Consider the following 14,638-nt stretch of genomic DNA (forward strand, 5'->3'; position numbering starts at 1 on the left):
TTTAAGTTTAAACTAAATAAGTCCAAATTAATACTAATGCTACCAAAATATTCAATTAAACACTAATAAATGTCTAAATGACACTAATATTGAATATCTATTCTTTAGCTTTGCATAAGTAGATAATCTAAATTTATTTTTCTGTTTGATTTTAATCATCTAATTTTTTTTTTAGGATAATCGGATAGATACTACATATACTAAACAGAAATAGACATAACATAACCGAGTTCAAAGTGTCATGATCACTAGAGATTACAAATGGATTGCCAAAACTAACTTATTACAAATTGACATAGATTGGCTCCCATGATTGGAAACGCGTAGCTTGGAGGAGATAACAAAATATTTACATGGTCAGATGCTAGCTTGGCACAAAAATCCTGTCACCCCATTCGTTTGCCGGACTCCCCAACTTCCTCAACAACAATCTGCAAAACCAAATAATGGAGTGATGAAAAAAATATCAGTGAGTCAACCTCTATTTCCAGAGGTAAACATTTATGATTGATTATCTGCTATCTCGAGCCCTTTTTGCAAGGCCATAACCTCTAAATAAACATCAGTATGAGTATTAACTGATCCACTGAAGCCTATGAATAACTCCACCTTTAGACATTTTTTATCATACGCTCCATGAGCGTTTGGCTTGAAGTAGTAGCAACTAGGGGGCAAACCCATTTAGTTTGTATAGGGATAGGCGTGTCAAAGGTTGTTTCACTATCTGTATACAAAATAAATTTCAAAACACGATTTTTTTAGAGAAGGAAAAACAGTTTCGTGCTTGTAAACATTGTTGTTTCCATTAGTCCACTGGTGTCAAAGAGCAAACAGAAGGAAATCAATCCAAGTATAAGTAACGATGGTGGTTTGGGGGAAGGAAGCTTCAGATTTTTCATAACTGATAGTCAATGATCATTAGTTAAATTCAACTGACGAATATTCAATCCCAAGTCAAGGCAAAATTTACTAGCAACATGGCAGTACATAAAATATACAAAATAAATTCTTCCTCAATTTTACTGATGGGGGAAATCGGGTTATCTATGATGCACAGTTGCTAGAGGTATTAGCATGACTTAATATGTTCACATGATAGATTATTTTAATTATAACTTATTAATATGAAATATTTATTTTATACGATTTAGCTTGATATTTAAAAAATTCAAATCAACTAGATCATGTACACTCCTAGCAGAAAGCCCTACTATAATGTTACTCATCTTTTTTTCTTCCTCGCTAGCTAGTCACTTCTAATCAACCTTTTATTTTTATTTTTCAATTAATTAATTACTTTTTTTGTTTCAACAGTGAATCAATTTTTTCAATTTTCGTTTTTATTTATTATTCTCTCATTTATTTTTATTTGTTATACTTAAATTTGATAAACCTATGAAGAAAATAATAATGCGATGACTATTTTAATATACTATTCTTATTAATAAACGTGTAGAAGGATAAAATATTGAAAAAATTATTTTTAAAAATAATTAAAGTTAACAGCAGTGGACAAGTAAAAGTTACACGAAGTTAAAAGACACCAATTTTACTTGAGGAAAAAACTTTAAAATTGAAGCGAAGGACGTGAAAACATAGAGGTTCAAGATTGCTAGTGTTTTCTAGAAAATTGAACAAACGATGTCACGTAAGTGTGGAATGAAGTATTGGTGACATTGACCAAGGCTAAGAGCTCATTTATTTGCATTTAGCGGAGGACTAAATCTGAACGGTTCAGACTTCAGATCATTAAGTGCATTTGTTTTTTATTAAGATTTTAGCTCTTAATAGGTCTGAATAGGTCTTAATCATTCAGATCTAGAATCAAGTCCTAATAGGTCTGAAAAGGTATTCTGGTGTTGAATAATATTCACCGCCACTCTATTCATAATCATCAGTCACCACCACTATCATTGTCAACCACCACCCACCACCACCAACCACCTCCACCATCACAACCATCATCGACAATAAATATCACTACCAACCACTATTGTCAACCGCTACCACACCTACTACCTTTGTTATTCTAATTATATTTACCACCGCCACTGCTGTCAGCACCACCACCATCATCAATCATTGCTGGTCAATCCCTACTATCGACTAACTCATCTATCACAACTAGCACCACCACTAATTGTGACCATTAATACATCACAACCTCCACACATTGTTCGGCGATCATCACCATTGCCACTAGTAACGCTACATCTACCATCACTTCAATCACTATCATCGCTAAAATTTATATCTCTACTAACAACCATCTCCACCATCACAACTAGCAACATCTCCAACTAGCACCAACACATCGTCAACCATCATGCATTCATTTTTAGCCACACAATCAACACATCCAACTACTAACATCAAGCAATGTCACATCATAACCACCACCACCACTACTATCAATCGTCACCATCATAACATCACTGTAATACCAACCATCACAACTATCACCACTAATATTTCTAATCACTAACATCAATCATTGTCACCGCAACCACCATTATAAACCATCTCCACTATTACTAACAAATATAAATATCTTTTTCAATCAAATAATATAATTTTATTGTGTTAAATTACATACTTTTCTGATATATAATTAGTTTTTTATTTGAATTATATTTTTTATTTTATTATTATATATACAAATAATTTTTTTTTGCACATTCAGATATTGAAAAACAAACAGTCTTAATCATTCAGTTTTCAGATCTAGAAACAACATCTTAATCATTCAGACGTGCATTCAGATTCAGACGTCTGAATCCTAAAAAAAAATAAATGCAACCTAAGGGTCAAAAGAGACTTAAAAATTTAATTAAGTTAATCATGGATCAAATTAACATTTTTAAAACTTGTTAAACTTTTCAAAATACAAGAAAACCACAGCTTATTTAATTTTCAACTTTTCTCTCTCTCTCTCTCTCAACAGTTTTCCCCAGCAGGTTCCTTTGTTCTCACAACATATCGACATCGTCACTATCCCTGGTGACTTTCAACCTTCGGAGACTCCACATTTAACTTCTTCACCGTTCCTTCTTCCCTTGTAGTCATCAGTTTCTCTCTCCTCCCAGGTAAAGACTATTATTTTTTATTTTTAAAAAAATTAGGGATTTTTATTTAAAGAAGAAAGTGAATTGTAATCTTTTCAAGTATTTGTTAACAATTTTGAGATTTGATGCTTAAAAAAAGAATAAGAACATGAAAATCCCTCTAATTTGTGCTAACTAATCTCTTAATATGGTGGTTGATGTAAATATGATATCTTTTCTGAGTGAAATGTGATTTTTTATTGTTGTTGTTGTTCTTGTTCTCAAATATTATTTTAAAAATAGTGAAACTTAAATTTTGAATTTGTTTTGGAGACATTTGTTGTGACCAAATCAAACAACTGTTGAGATTATACAATAGATTAGATTTAAGTAGACACTTACTTGTGATTATATTTTGTGTTCTTAAATGGATTCAAAAGTTAGGATTTCAACTGAATATTATTTATTTTTTATTCAACGACTGTTGATTTTATTGGTGTTTGTTGGTGTATGTTGGCATTGTTGGTTTTATTTATGTTATTGTATTTGTAAATATCAAAAAATATTGTTATTGATGGTGTTGGTGTATTGGTAAATGTTGGTGTTGTTGATGTTGTTGTATTTGTTGTATTAGTAAATGTTCATGTTGTTGGTGTATTGGTAAATGTTGGTGTTGTCGGTGTTGTTGCATTAGTAATTATTGGTGTTAGTGTATTGGTAAATATTGATATTATTGTTAGTGTTGGTGTAGTGATAAATATTGGTATTGTTGTTGGTGTTCTTGATGATATATATATATTTATGTGGTAAAAAATATTGTTACTATTCAAAAATATATATAATATGTTGCAACAGAATAAGAATCTGTTAGAAGATATTAAGCATTTGTTGGGAATAAATATATCATCTATTGGTATAACTATATCATCTATCGATTTACTATTATGATGTTTCTAACCGATGACCCAGCTATTGTAATAGATGAGTCATTTATTGAAAAAAATCAGATATAATTTTACTACTATTTTTGTTTCATCTGACAGATGGATCATTTGTTGGAAGAAGTCAAAACAGGTTTGCTACTATTTTTATTTCTTCTAATAGATGACCCAACTGTTGCAACAGATGATTCATCTGTTGGAAGGAATCACAATAACTTTGTTACTGTTTTGATTTCTTGCAATAGATGATCCATCTATTGGTCATTTATTGAAAAATATTTGTGTACTGTGTTGTAATTTTTAAATTCACTGCTACATTTTTTAACAATGCGCAAATCAATTGTACTCTTTTTTGTTCTCATCTTTTTTGTAGACAAAATGGCTCCCAAAAAAGAAAGTCAATCAACTTTTGATAAACCAAGTAAATAGCTAAAGTACAAACAACAATAGAAGAACTTGTTGAAAAAGGTCGTTCACAAACAGATAAGTATTATCATATGTAGATGTACAAAAAAGAATGAAGTAGTGAAAAAAGATAATGAAGAAGAATCAATTGGAATATCTAAAGAAGATGTAGAAAAGAAAAGAGAGGGGAGATGAGGAAGAAGTTATAGAGGAGGAAGATGAACATAAGAATAACAAAGAAGATGAAGTAAATAGTGAGGATAAAGATGATGAAAAAAGTGATAAAGGGAGATGAGGAGGAAGGTGAGGAAGATGATGAAAAGAAAACTGAGGAAGGAGAAAATGTTGAAGAGAAAAATAGAAGAGATCGTGACTTATTAGTTTCGACGATCAATTGTGAACATAAATCGAAAGCCCAACATAATGTTATCAAAACTTTTGGTATTGACAAGTTTCAAGTAGAGATGCCTACGGATAAACTTACAAATTTGACTGGTGATTTTGTTTTTAAATTATTCACGGGAATCAAATTTGATAGTTTAGGAAGACATTGAGGGATGAAAATTAGAGGATTACTTAAGTCAATCTATTTGGTACACTTTGTTGATCTGTCGGAGTATAACGATGTATGATTTCAAATGAATATGGCATATGATATTCTCAAAGGTAGGATCAAGTATAAAGGTGATGATGATGAAACTTAGAAGGACGAGGACAAGAATATTAATGAGATTTGGATAAATTATTGTGGCGTACCAGTTTGTTTTGGCATGAAAGAATTTGCCATAGTGATTGTAATGAGATGTCATCCTCCTTTTGAACCTCTTTCCACAGTTGCACCCTCGAAAAAGCCAAAGAAAAGCAAGACATCAAAATCAGCCAAGACAGGAAAAAAGGCAAGACACCAACCAAGAAAACCACCAAGTCTGCCACTAAAACTAACAAAGGAAAAGACAAAATAAATAAGTTGTTGGACATTGTTGGATCAAGATACAAAGCCAAGCAGTTGGTACTTGATCTCAAGAACAAAAGCTTTTGAAGAAGTATAAGGAGCCATTGTGCTTATTTGGTTTGTCCATTTTAACTAATGGGCAGAGACACTAACAAAGTAATAGAACCTAAATTCTTTGTGTTTGCTTAGAATTTAGAGGTATTCAACAATTATTCGTGAGGATATGAAAGCTATTTATTGACTATCTAATATTTGTTGACAAAGTTATCACCAAAGGCGATCAAATTATATGGTTTTCATTGGGATTTCATAGTAAACTTCACCCTTGGTTCTTTAGTGTTTCATTTATATATGTTATTGAATAATTATTTTAATTTTTTATATTATGTGTATATTATGGTTTGGGTTTGCTATTTTCTAGCCTATAATGTTGATGGGTCAGCCCGACCTGACCCGTCAAACTCCAAAGCCTGTGTGGGATATTTTGGATGGGCTGGACCGGCCCGTATTGACACTCTACAAGAATGTAAGGAAAAATATGAGAACTTGATTAGGTCTCATGATATTCTGGCTGTTGCTGTTAAAGAATTGACATCTGAGAGAGGTGTCATTCTGTAAAGGGAGATTACAGAGCCATTCATCCCATTGGAGGTTAAGAGGAGGAAAAAAATAATTTCCAAGGTATTATCAAATATTAAATTAAGAAAAATTACAACTCCTCTTTCTTGCACTATTGAGTAATATACAAGGACCGTAGAAGAGCAACGAGAGATGAAGAAGGTGAATGTTTACAAATTGGTGAATGCCGCAAAGAATTCTAAATTGAACACATCGATGAAATCAAAAAAAGCCCAGAAGTCTACTTTATGCATAAATTTGATGCAAAAAACCTCTAGAACATGATTAGTATGGAGCATTGGTATGTGGACTGGATAAGTTACTATATCTAACCTTATATTTATATAATTTTATTGGTATGTTTATTTAGATGATCCATCTGTTACAACAGATTATCCATGTATTGCCTAAGATGGGTAATCTATTAACAGATTTAGAGATATGTTACAATAGATGACTTATTTGTTGCAAGAGACAACTCATCTATTGCAACAAATTACTCATCTATTGCATAAGTTGCAGTAGATGGATAATCTGTTAATAGGTTCAGAGATATGTTGCAACAGATGAGTCATCTGTTGCAACAGATTTTTCATATGTTGCAACATATTACCCATCTGGTGTATCTTTTCAGTTGTTGTTATAAGTTACTAACTTATATAAATTGTATTTGTATTTCAGTTGTTAATGAAATTATTTACATTATGCGGGATAGATATCATAAATTCAATCAATACTATGTATAGACGACAAATTCTTCGATTCAAGAAAAATAATAATCGAGACAGGAAAATTGAAGTAACAAAATATAATATTTGATTTCAAATGTAACAAGTGTTACAATCTCTATGATAATCCTCAGATTCTTCAAAGTAATATGAACTTGAACTTGATTTGGATTCAAGGGATTGAGTAGCTTGATCTTGAATCTTTGGCTTCGAAACTGAATTTGGATATTAGTTCGTCACAAATACTTGGATGATTGCCACGAATGATGAATATGAATAAGTAACGTGATCTTGAACTAAAATTTCTTCGTTCTTGATCTTGAACTTGTTCTTGAGCTTGATGTCTGAAACTTTCAACTTGCAGAGAAATTATGATTTTTGATCCACCATCTCTCTTCTTTCTTTTCGTTTCTCAAAAATTCCTCCCTGTGAATTATGAGGACCCCTATCTATAGTTGAAGGGGTAAGATAATTGTGCGATTTGATTGATCGATTTGAAATTGACCAATCACATTCTTTTGGTAACGAGCACTAATTTGATTGGCTAGAATATGTCATCTGCACACATGGCATGGTTTTAGTGACCCATTTCATTTAACTTGGATTGCCACATAATATTGACGCATGTCATATTTTTAATGGTTCATTTCATTTAACTTGGATTGCCACATAATATTGCCACATGTTATATTTTTAATGGCTCATTTCATTTAACTTGGATTGCCATATGTTATGCTTTTAGTGACTTATTTCATTTAGCTTGGATTGCCACCTCATGTGATAAGAGGCATGGGTTTGGACCTTTAAGCTGGGCTAGCATCCATTTGGGTCTTGGGTTAATAAATATGAGCTCATCATTTCAATTGAATTAGCCCAATATATTTGAGATTAGATGATTAACCCAATCATATTAGTTACATTATTTGAACTATTTTCTTGAATTTAATATAGTCCAAATAAATATATGAATTTAAATTTAATAAAATTTCAATATTCACAAATGCACCCCACTTCAAGACTTGTCAAGTCAGATCTTTTCTAAAAGTCGATGGACTAGACTTGAAGTACAATTAAGATAACGAATAAATTATTTTTGTTGTTGTCTTATACGTATCATATGCTTATTTCTCAGGTTCCTAATTTGTCACCCGTAGTCATGAGATCTCACAAGAACATTTTCTTATTTTTTTTAAAACTCTGTGTCCGATTAGAATATGCCACATAAAAAATGAAACGGATGGAGTAAAAAAATATCCATGTTAACATTTCCACGTGGTACTAGAGTTTTACTAGTAGTGAAATATTGATTTGTTGCTTGTAAAGTGGGGCCCACATTTATAGATTATAACAACATACCCATTGTATTCCCACATAGTAGGGTCTGGGAAGGGTAGAGTGTACGCAGACCATACCACTACCGCAGGTGAAGTAGAGAGGTTGTTTCCAATAGACCCCCGACTTAGGGTCGATAACAGTATAACAAACACAAAAGATAAGTGCATATAAAGTAGTACGGTACGCAAAATAAACTAACCGTATAACAAACACAAAAAATAAGTGCATATAAACTAGTACGGTATGCAAAATAGCCACACGATAATAATTCAACTACAACACCACGAATAAGAAAATCTAGACACAAAAGAATGCTCCACCTACTATTACCGACGTACTCCCACCCCTTAACCCCCTACCCTAATCTACGTCCTGCACACCTTCCTATCAAGGATCATGTCCTCCGTAAGCTGTAAATTCTCCATATCATGTCTAATCACCTTCGTCTAATTTTTATTTAATCTACCTCTACCCTACCAAAAATCATTCATAGCTAGTGTCTCACACCTCCGCACTGGAGCATTAGAGTCCCTCCTCATCACGTGCTCGAACCAACGTAAACTCACTTCTCGCATCTTATCCTCCACCGAGGCAACTCTCACTTTCTCTCAAATAATCTCATTCCTCACCCTATCTTTCCTGGTATGTCCACACATTCATCGTAATAATCTCATCTCCACCACCTTCAACTTTTGGATGTGGGAGTTCTTAATTGGCCAATACTCCGCTCCATACAACACAGCTGGCTGGGCTACCACTCTGTAGAACTTACCTTTAAGCTTCGGCGGCACCTTCTTATCACATAGAACTCCCAAAGCAAACCTCCATTTCAACCACCCTACCCCAATACGATGCGTGACATCCTTGTCAATCTCACCATTTTCATGAATCATAGACCCCAGATACTTGAAACTCTCCATCTTTTGAATGGCCTGAGATTCCAGCTTCACAACCACTCCAGCCTCCTGTAACACATCACTGAACTTACACTCCAAGTAATCCATCTTGGTTATACTTAACTGAAATCCTTTAGACTCAAGCGTCTGTCTCCAAATCTTCAACTTATCATTAACTTCACCATGAGTATCGTCAATCAGTACCACATCATCTGCAAATAACATACACCAAGGCATCTTCTCTTGAATATGTCGAATCAAAACATCCATAACCAAGGAAAATAAAAATGGGCTAAGAGTCACTCCCTGGTGCAACCCTATCAAAAATAAGAAATGTTTTGAATCACTACCTGTTGTCCTCACATGAGACTTCACACTATCATACATATCCTGAATCAACCTAGTGTACACCACGGACACCCCTCTCGCCTCCAAGCACATCCACAGAATTTCCCTAGGAACTCTGTCATAATCTTTATCAAGATTAATAAACACCATGTGTAAGTTCTTCTTCCTCTCCCAAAACTGCTCCACTAATCTCCTCACAAGGTGAATGGCCTTAGTGGTCGAACGACCTGGCATGAAATCGAACTGATTCTCAGAGATCATCATGACCCTTCTCATCCTCAACTTTACCATTCTTTCCAAAACCTTCATAGTATGACTCAACAACTTAAGACCTCTATAGTTGTTGCAACTCTAGGTGTCTTCCTTTTTCTTATACAGTGAAATTATCATACTCTACCTCCACGCTTCATGCATCTTCGCCACCCTAAAAATAATGTTAAACAACCTTGTCAACCACGCTAAACCTGCCCCGCTAGTGCTCTTCCAAAAATCCACTGGAATCTCGTCTGGCCCATTGCCCTACCTCGCCGCATCTTGCGAATAGCTCCTTTGGCCCCCTCGACCTTGATACACCAACAAGAACCATAATCGCGACACTCCTCATATTTATCCAAGTCCTCCAACACAAAACCTTTCTCCCTCTTGTCGTTCAAAAGTTTATAAAAATAGGACTGTCAACCCTCCCTAATGAGGGCATCCTTAACCAACACTGTACCATCCTCTTCTTTGATGCACTTCACTTGGTCAAGGTTACAAGCCCTCTGCTCCCTGGCCATGGTAAGCTTATACAACTTCTTATCTCTGTCTTTCTCCTCTAAAGCCGCATATAAGCTCTCAAAAGTTGTTGTCTTAGCCGTCGTAACCACTAACTTAGCCTCTCTTCTAGCTACCTTATACTCCTCCTTATTCGTCTGCCTTTTCTCACCATCCTTGCTCTCAACCAATTTAGCATAAGCCACCTTCTTAGACTCCACCTTTCTCTTAACCTCTTCATTCCACCACCAGTCTCCTCGATGCTTGCCAGATCGACCTCTTGAACACCCAATATATCTCTAGCGGTCTCCCTAATGCAACTGACAGTCGTCTCCCACATACTATCCATACCCTGTCTACTCTCTCACGCTCCCCTACTCTTCAACTTTTTGTCCATTTCCAAAGCACTAGCCAAAGTCAAGCTACCCCACTTAATCCTGGGTCGAACCTCTGCACTTTTCTTCGTTTTACCCTTATTGATAACTAAGTTCATCATCAATAACCTATGCTGAGTCAAAATATTCTCGTTAGGTATGAATTTATAATATTTACATAGCGCCCTATCCCCTTTTCTCAGAAGCAAAATGTCTATCTGAGTCTTGGCCACTGAACTACGAAACGTAATAAGGTGTTCCTCCTTCTTTGGAAAGCTCAAATTCGCTATCCACAACCCAAAATCCCTAGAAAAATCCTAAAGAGAAGCTCATTTTTCATTTCGCTCCCCAAAATCAAAACTGCCATGCATATCATCATAACCTCTCGACAAAGACCCAATATGCCTATTGAAATTCCTCCCACGAAAAGTTTCTCAGTGCTCGGGATGCTACCCACCACCTCATCTAAAACCCACATTTATAGATTATTATCTTTAAAGTTCTTAATAAACTTTTAATAGGAAAAGAAATATTTTTGTTCTTATATCAAAAATATTTGATTTATCAATATTGAATTTATGTTGAACTAGGATACTACTATTTATTGTGACCCTCTTTTTTATTATAAATAGCAGCTAGCCCCTTTGAGACTATTCAACAATTACGTGAAGAAACTTTTGATAATGAACCAGTTACCCAGTTTTGCTACAAAAGGGTAATACACATCTTCCCTTTTTTTAATAATCAACAATAATTTTTTTTTATTTAGTTTATTGAAAACTTTTGTGCCCTTTTTTTCGCTTGTGCCACCTTTCACACCAAAAGAATTTTCGGTTGAATGATAAAAATGGCATAGCAACTTTTGTTGACTTTTCAAAAGTTTATTTTTTAACTTTAAAAAAAAAGGGTAAAAAAGGGAAACAAAAAAAGTACTACTTTCGTTACTTCTCCAACCTTTTCATTTTTTTCACCCTTTTTTTCTTTTTATTTTTTAAAGTAACAGTACTTCATATATTGCATTTTTATTTAATTTATCAACATTGAGTATACAAACATTGAGGCAATTTTTCTTTTTTTTTTTTAGTATTCGTTTGTTGTCGCCTCATTTTCGTAGGTCACCAAGAACAATATTTTTATTGTGGATGTCACAACTTGAAAGCTTTACCACAGCACCACCTACTAATCTTATGGTGTGAAGGGATGGACTAATATCTTTACTCCAACATTATAAATTGAGGCCTTAGAAACATTGAATATTTGAGCATAAGGCGTCGTAAGTGTCGCCTTATTCGAGTCAAAGATTGTACACCATCTAAGATAAAAAATTTACATGGTCCACGGCTAAGATTTTTACACTGTCTGAGCCAAAGACTTTATGTTGTCTGGGAAAAAAATTTTACACATTCTAAGCCAAAATGTTGTCTTTTTTGAGTTAAAGACTTCACACCGTCTAAGGTAAAGACCTTACATAGTCCACGGCTAAGACTTTTACACTCTTTAAGCCAAAGACCTTACATTATTTGAGGCAACCACTTTACACTGTTTGAACTGAAGGCATCACACTGTCCAATTCAAAAACTTTATATGATCAATAATTAACTAAAGCTGACCACATTTGAATTTAGAGGTCATAATTCATGATTATTAAACTATCGAGTAATTGCTAATGATATACTCTTCTTCTTTTGCAGTTTGAATCATGGTTTACTTGTAAGATTCAAAATCTTTTTCATCCGAGCCATAATATCTTATAGTATCATATCACAAGGATAGAAAGGTTAAGACAAAGCTACTCATCGGTATGCCATTAGCTGGACAATATGTTGCTCCATGGCCATCTTTGGAAAATATACCTGATTTGGACCAATGGACTCTTGAATTCCATAGTACACCTAAGACATGGGTACTTCGCTCTTCCAATCATCATACCAAAAAGATTTCTAGTACTTTGCATGCTTGGGACAATGAACCATAAATGGAGAGAACAGGTGGGTGAAACTTTTCAGCTTAATGACGAGTTTCACTATATTCTTGGTTATTGGGATTGGGTTGAAGATGTTCTTAGTAGGAGCCTCCAAACTTTAAAGTATGCAAAGATTTACTATGCCATATATGGTTTATAATTTACTTAAGACCATAATACAAACATCTTACAAGCCTTCTGTGAAGCTTGCTGTCCGGTTACGAATACGTTGCTTACCTCGGCTGGAGAAATGTCCCTATCTTTTTAGGATTACACATAATTGGAGGTCTTCCTATAACCGAAAGTCTTTATGAGAAAGTCATGCCAGATGTTACATAATTTTTAGGTACTTATGATAAGGGAAAAAAAATTCTCCCTGAAACTTGTGAGTATCTAGTCGATTCTTTTCATCAGCTACGTGAAGGGACTGGTGATAATCTGCGTGTTCCCGTGATTAAATGGGAAAAGTTTTGGTGTAATAAAGCTTCTAAGTATGAACCACCTCCACCAAGAAGAGAGAAAAAATCCATTCATCTGAAATCATCACATAACTCGACTAGAAAAATCGATAAGGTTGTTAATTGGTCATTTGAAGAGGAAAGATTATTTCATAAGCTAGAAGTTAAGAGTACAAGAAGGATGATACATACTTGGTTGTATTTTTTATGTTGGTTGTGTGTATTTGTGTTTCCTATGAAGGAAGTATATGTTATCCGTCAAAGAGTCTTCAAAGTTGCCTGTCACTTAACAAGTGGATAAAGAGTTAGCCTTGCGGTTCAGGTCTTAGCTAGTATCTATAAGGGACTAAACCCAATATCAAAATGCCCGCGTCTTGATCTTGTTTCGGCATGCTTCCCAATTCATTATGTATATGGTAGGTTGGCCCGTTAGTTCAATACTCATTTTCCATTGACAGATAGACCAACCGATCCTCTCATGGTCGGATATTCTGGCAAAGGTACTTCTACGTACTACGGTAAGAAAGAAGCAAGAAAATATATATATGGAGGGGGACATATTGCTTGGCATGGTACATTGCTCGAGAGGCCTCGAGCCTATCACTACCACGATGATGAAAATGCTAAGGAATTTCAGTCGAATTTTTTCATGAGAATTCGCTCGAACTATCTTGCTTTAATGGAAGGGAATGCCTTTATTATTGATCCTTATAGCCCCAATGATTTAGCCATCAATTTGGTTTTTGCCAAGATTCCCCTATCTTAGTAGATCAAGATATTCAGGAAGCTTCGTTAGAAGAGGGATTAAGACTTGCACGTATTTGTGTGTTGTCTAAATCCATAGACAAGGCGACATTTCCCCCTAGTAATTCCAAACTGAAGAAATTCTTATCTTCAAATTATGTCTTGGTGGGAAAAGGTGCATGGGAGAGTTCTAGAATATCACGTACAATCTCTAGTGAATGTTGTGGGTCTTAGTACTGACGCCCCTCAAGAATGTGAGGAAGAGGTATTAGTTGTGAACATTCCTCCCACTTTAAAGTCTAAAGGAGTTGTAGAGAATACTAAGGAGCCTTTGCATGAAGAAGTTCAAGAAGAACAAATGTCAATCCTTCCCTATCAAGCTCCTAAAAAATGGATATTAGATATGGATATTACTTAACTGAGATGACTAAAATAGGGCGCCTCGTGAAACTTTTATTTTTAGGACAAAGAGTTTTCATAAGATGTCCTATTTTGGTTGCCCCATGTTAGTAAATTGTCTTATGTTTTTTCTGCATAAATTTTCTGTATTAGATAACTTTTCGGCGAAAAAACATATTTCTTCATACGCACGCTACTGTCCGGCCTTCTACCTATCACAGATAAACTTGTAAAAAAATTGTGAAATTGACACTAGTTAAATGGTGATCCAAAAATGAGTATTTCACTCCTATAAAATCCTCCCTCCGTTTCAAAATGAATAACCTACTTTCCTTTTTAATCCGTTTCAAAAAGAATACTCCTTTCCTTTTTTGATAATACTTTAATTTCAACTTTCCACATGCCATATTTATGACCACAAGATTAAAGGACAGTTTGGTACATTTGACACTATTTTAATTTAAGGCCACAAAATTCAAAAGTTTCTTTATTTTCTTAAATTTTGTGTCAAGTCAAAGTAGTCATTCTTTTTTAAACGGGGGAATATATCTTTAAGAGTTAAAAAAAATCAATCTATTTCTAAATATTTTCCTTTTGCTTTTCTTTTGTTCCCTTTGTGGGTATGCTCATTGTGCTAACTTGATGGACTTTGTATATATTATTTTTTTGGAAAAGGATAC

The 14,638-nt window shown here is 34.4% G+C and overlaps 1 long non-coding RNA gene across 1 annotated transcript; it reads left to right on the forward strand.

Moving 5' to 3' along the window:
* The first annotated feature begins 166 nt into the window (after nucleotides 1-166).
* On the forward strand, nucleotides 167-7,352 carry LOC107878134. The gene is made up of 3 exons (XR_007057660.1): nucleotides 167-493; nucleotides 2,945-3,086; nucleotides 4,088-7,352. It is a non-coding gene; the product is annotated as an uncharacterized LOC107878134 (long non-coding RNA).
* Nucleotides 7,353-14,638: the final 7,286 nt, after the last annotated feature.

The sequence above is a fragment of the Capsicum annuum genome, chromosome 7 (genome assembly GCF_002878395.1).
Source record: "Capsicum annuum cultivar UCD-10X-F1 chromosome 7, UCD10Xv1.1, whole genome shotgun sequence".
NCBI lineage: Eukaryota > Viridiplantae > Streptophyta > Magnoliopsida > Solanales > Solanaceae > Capsicum > Capsicum annuum.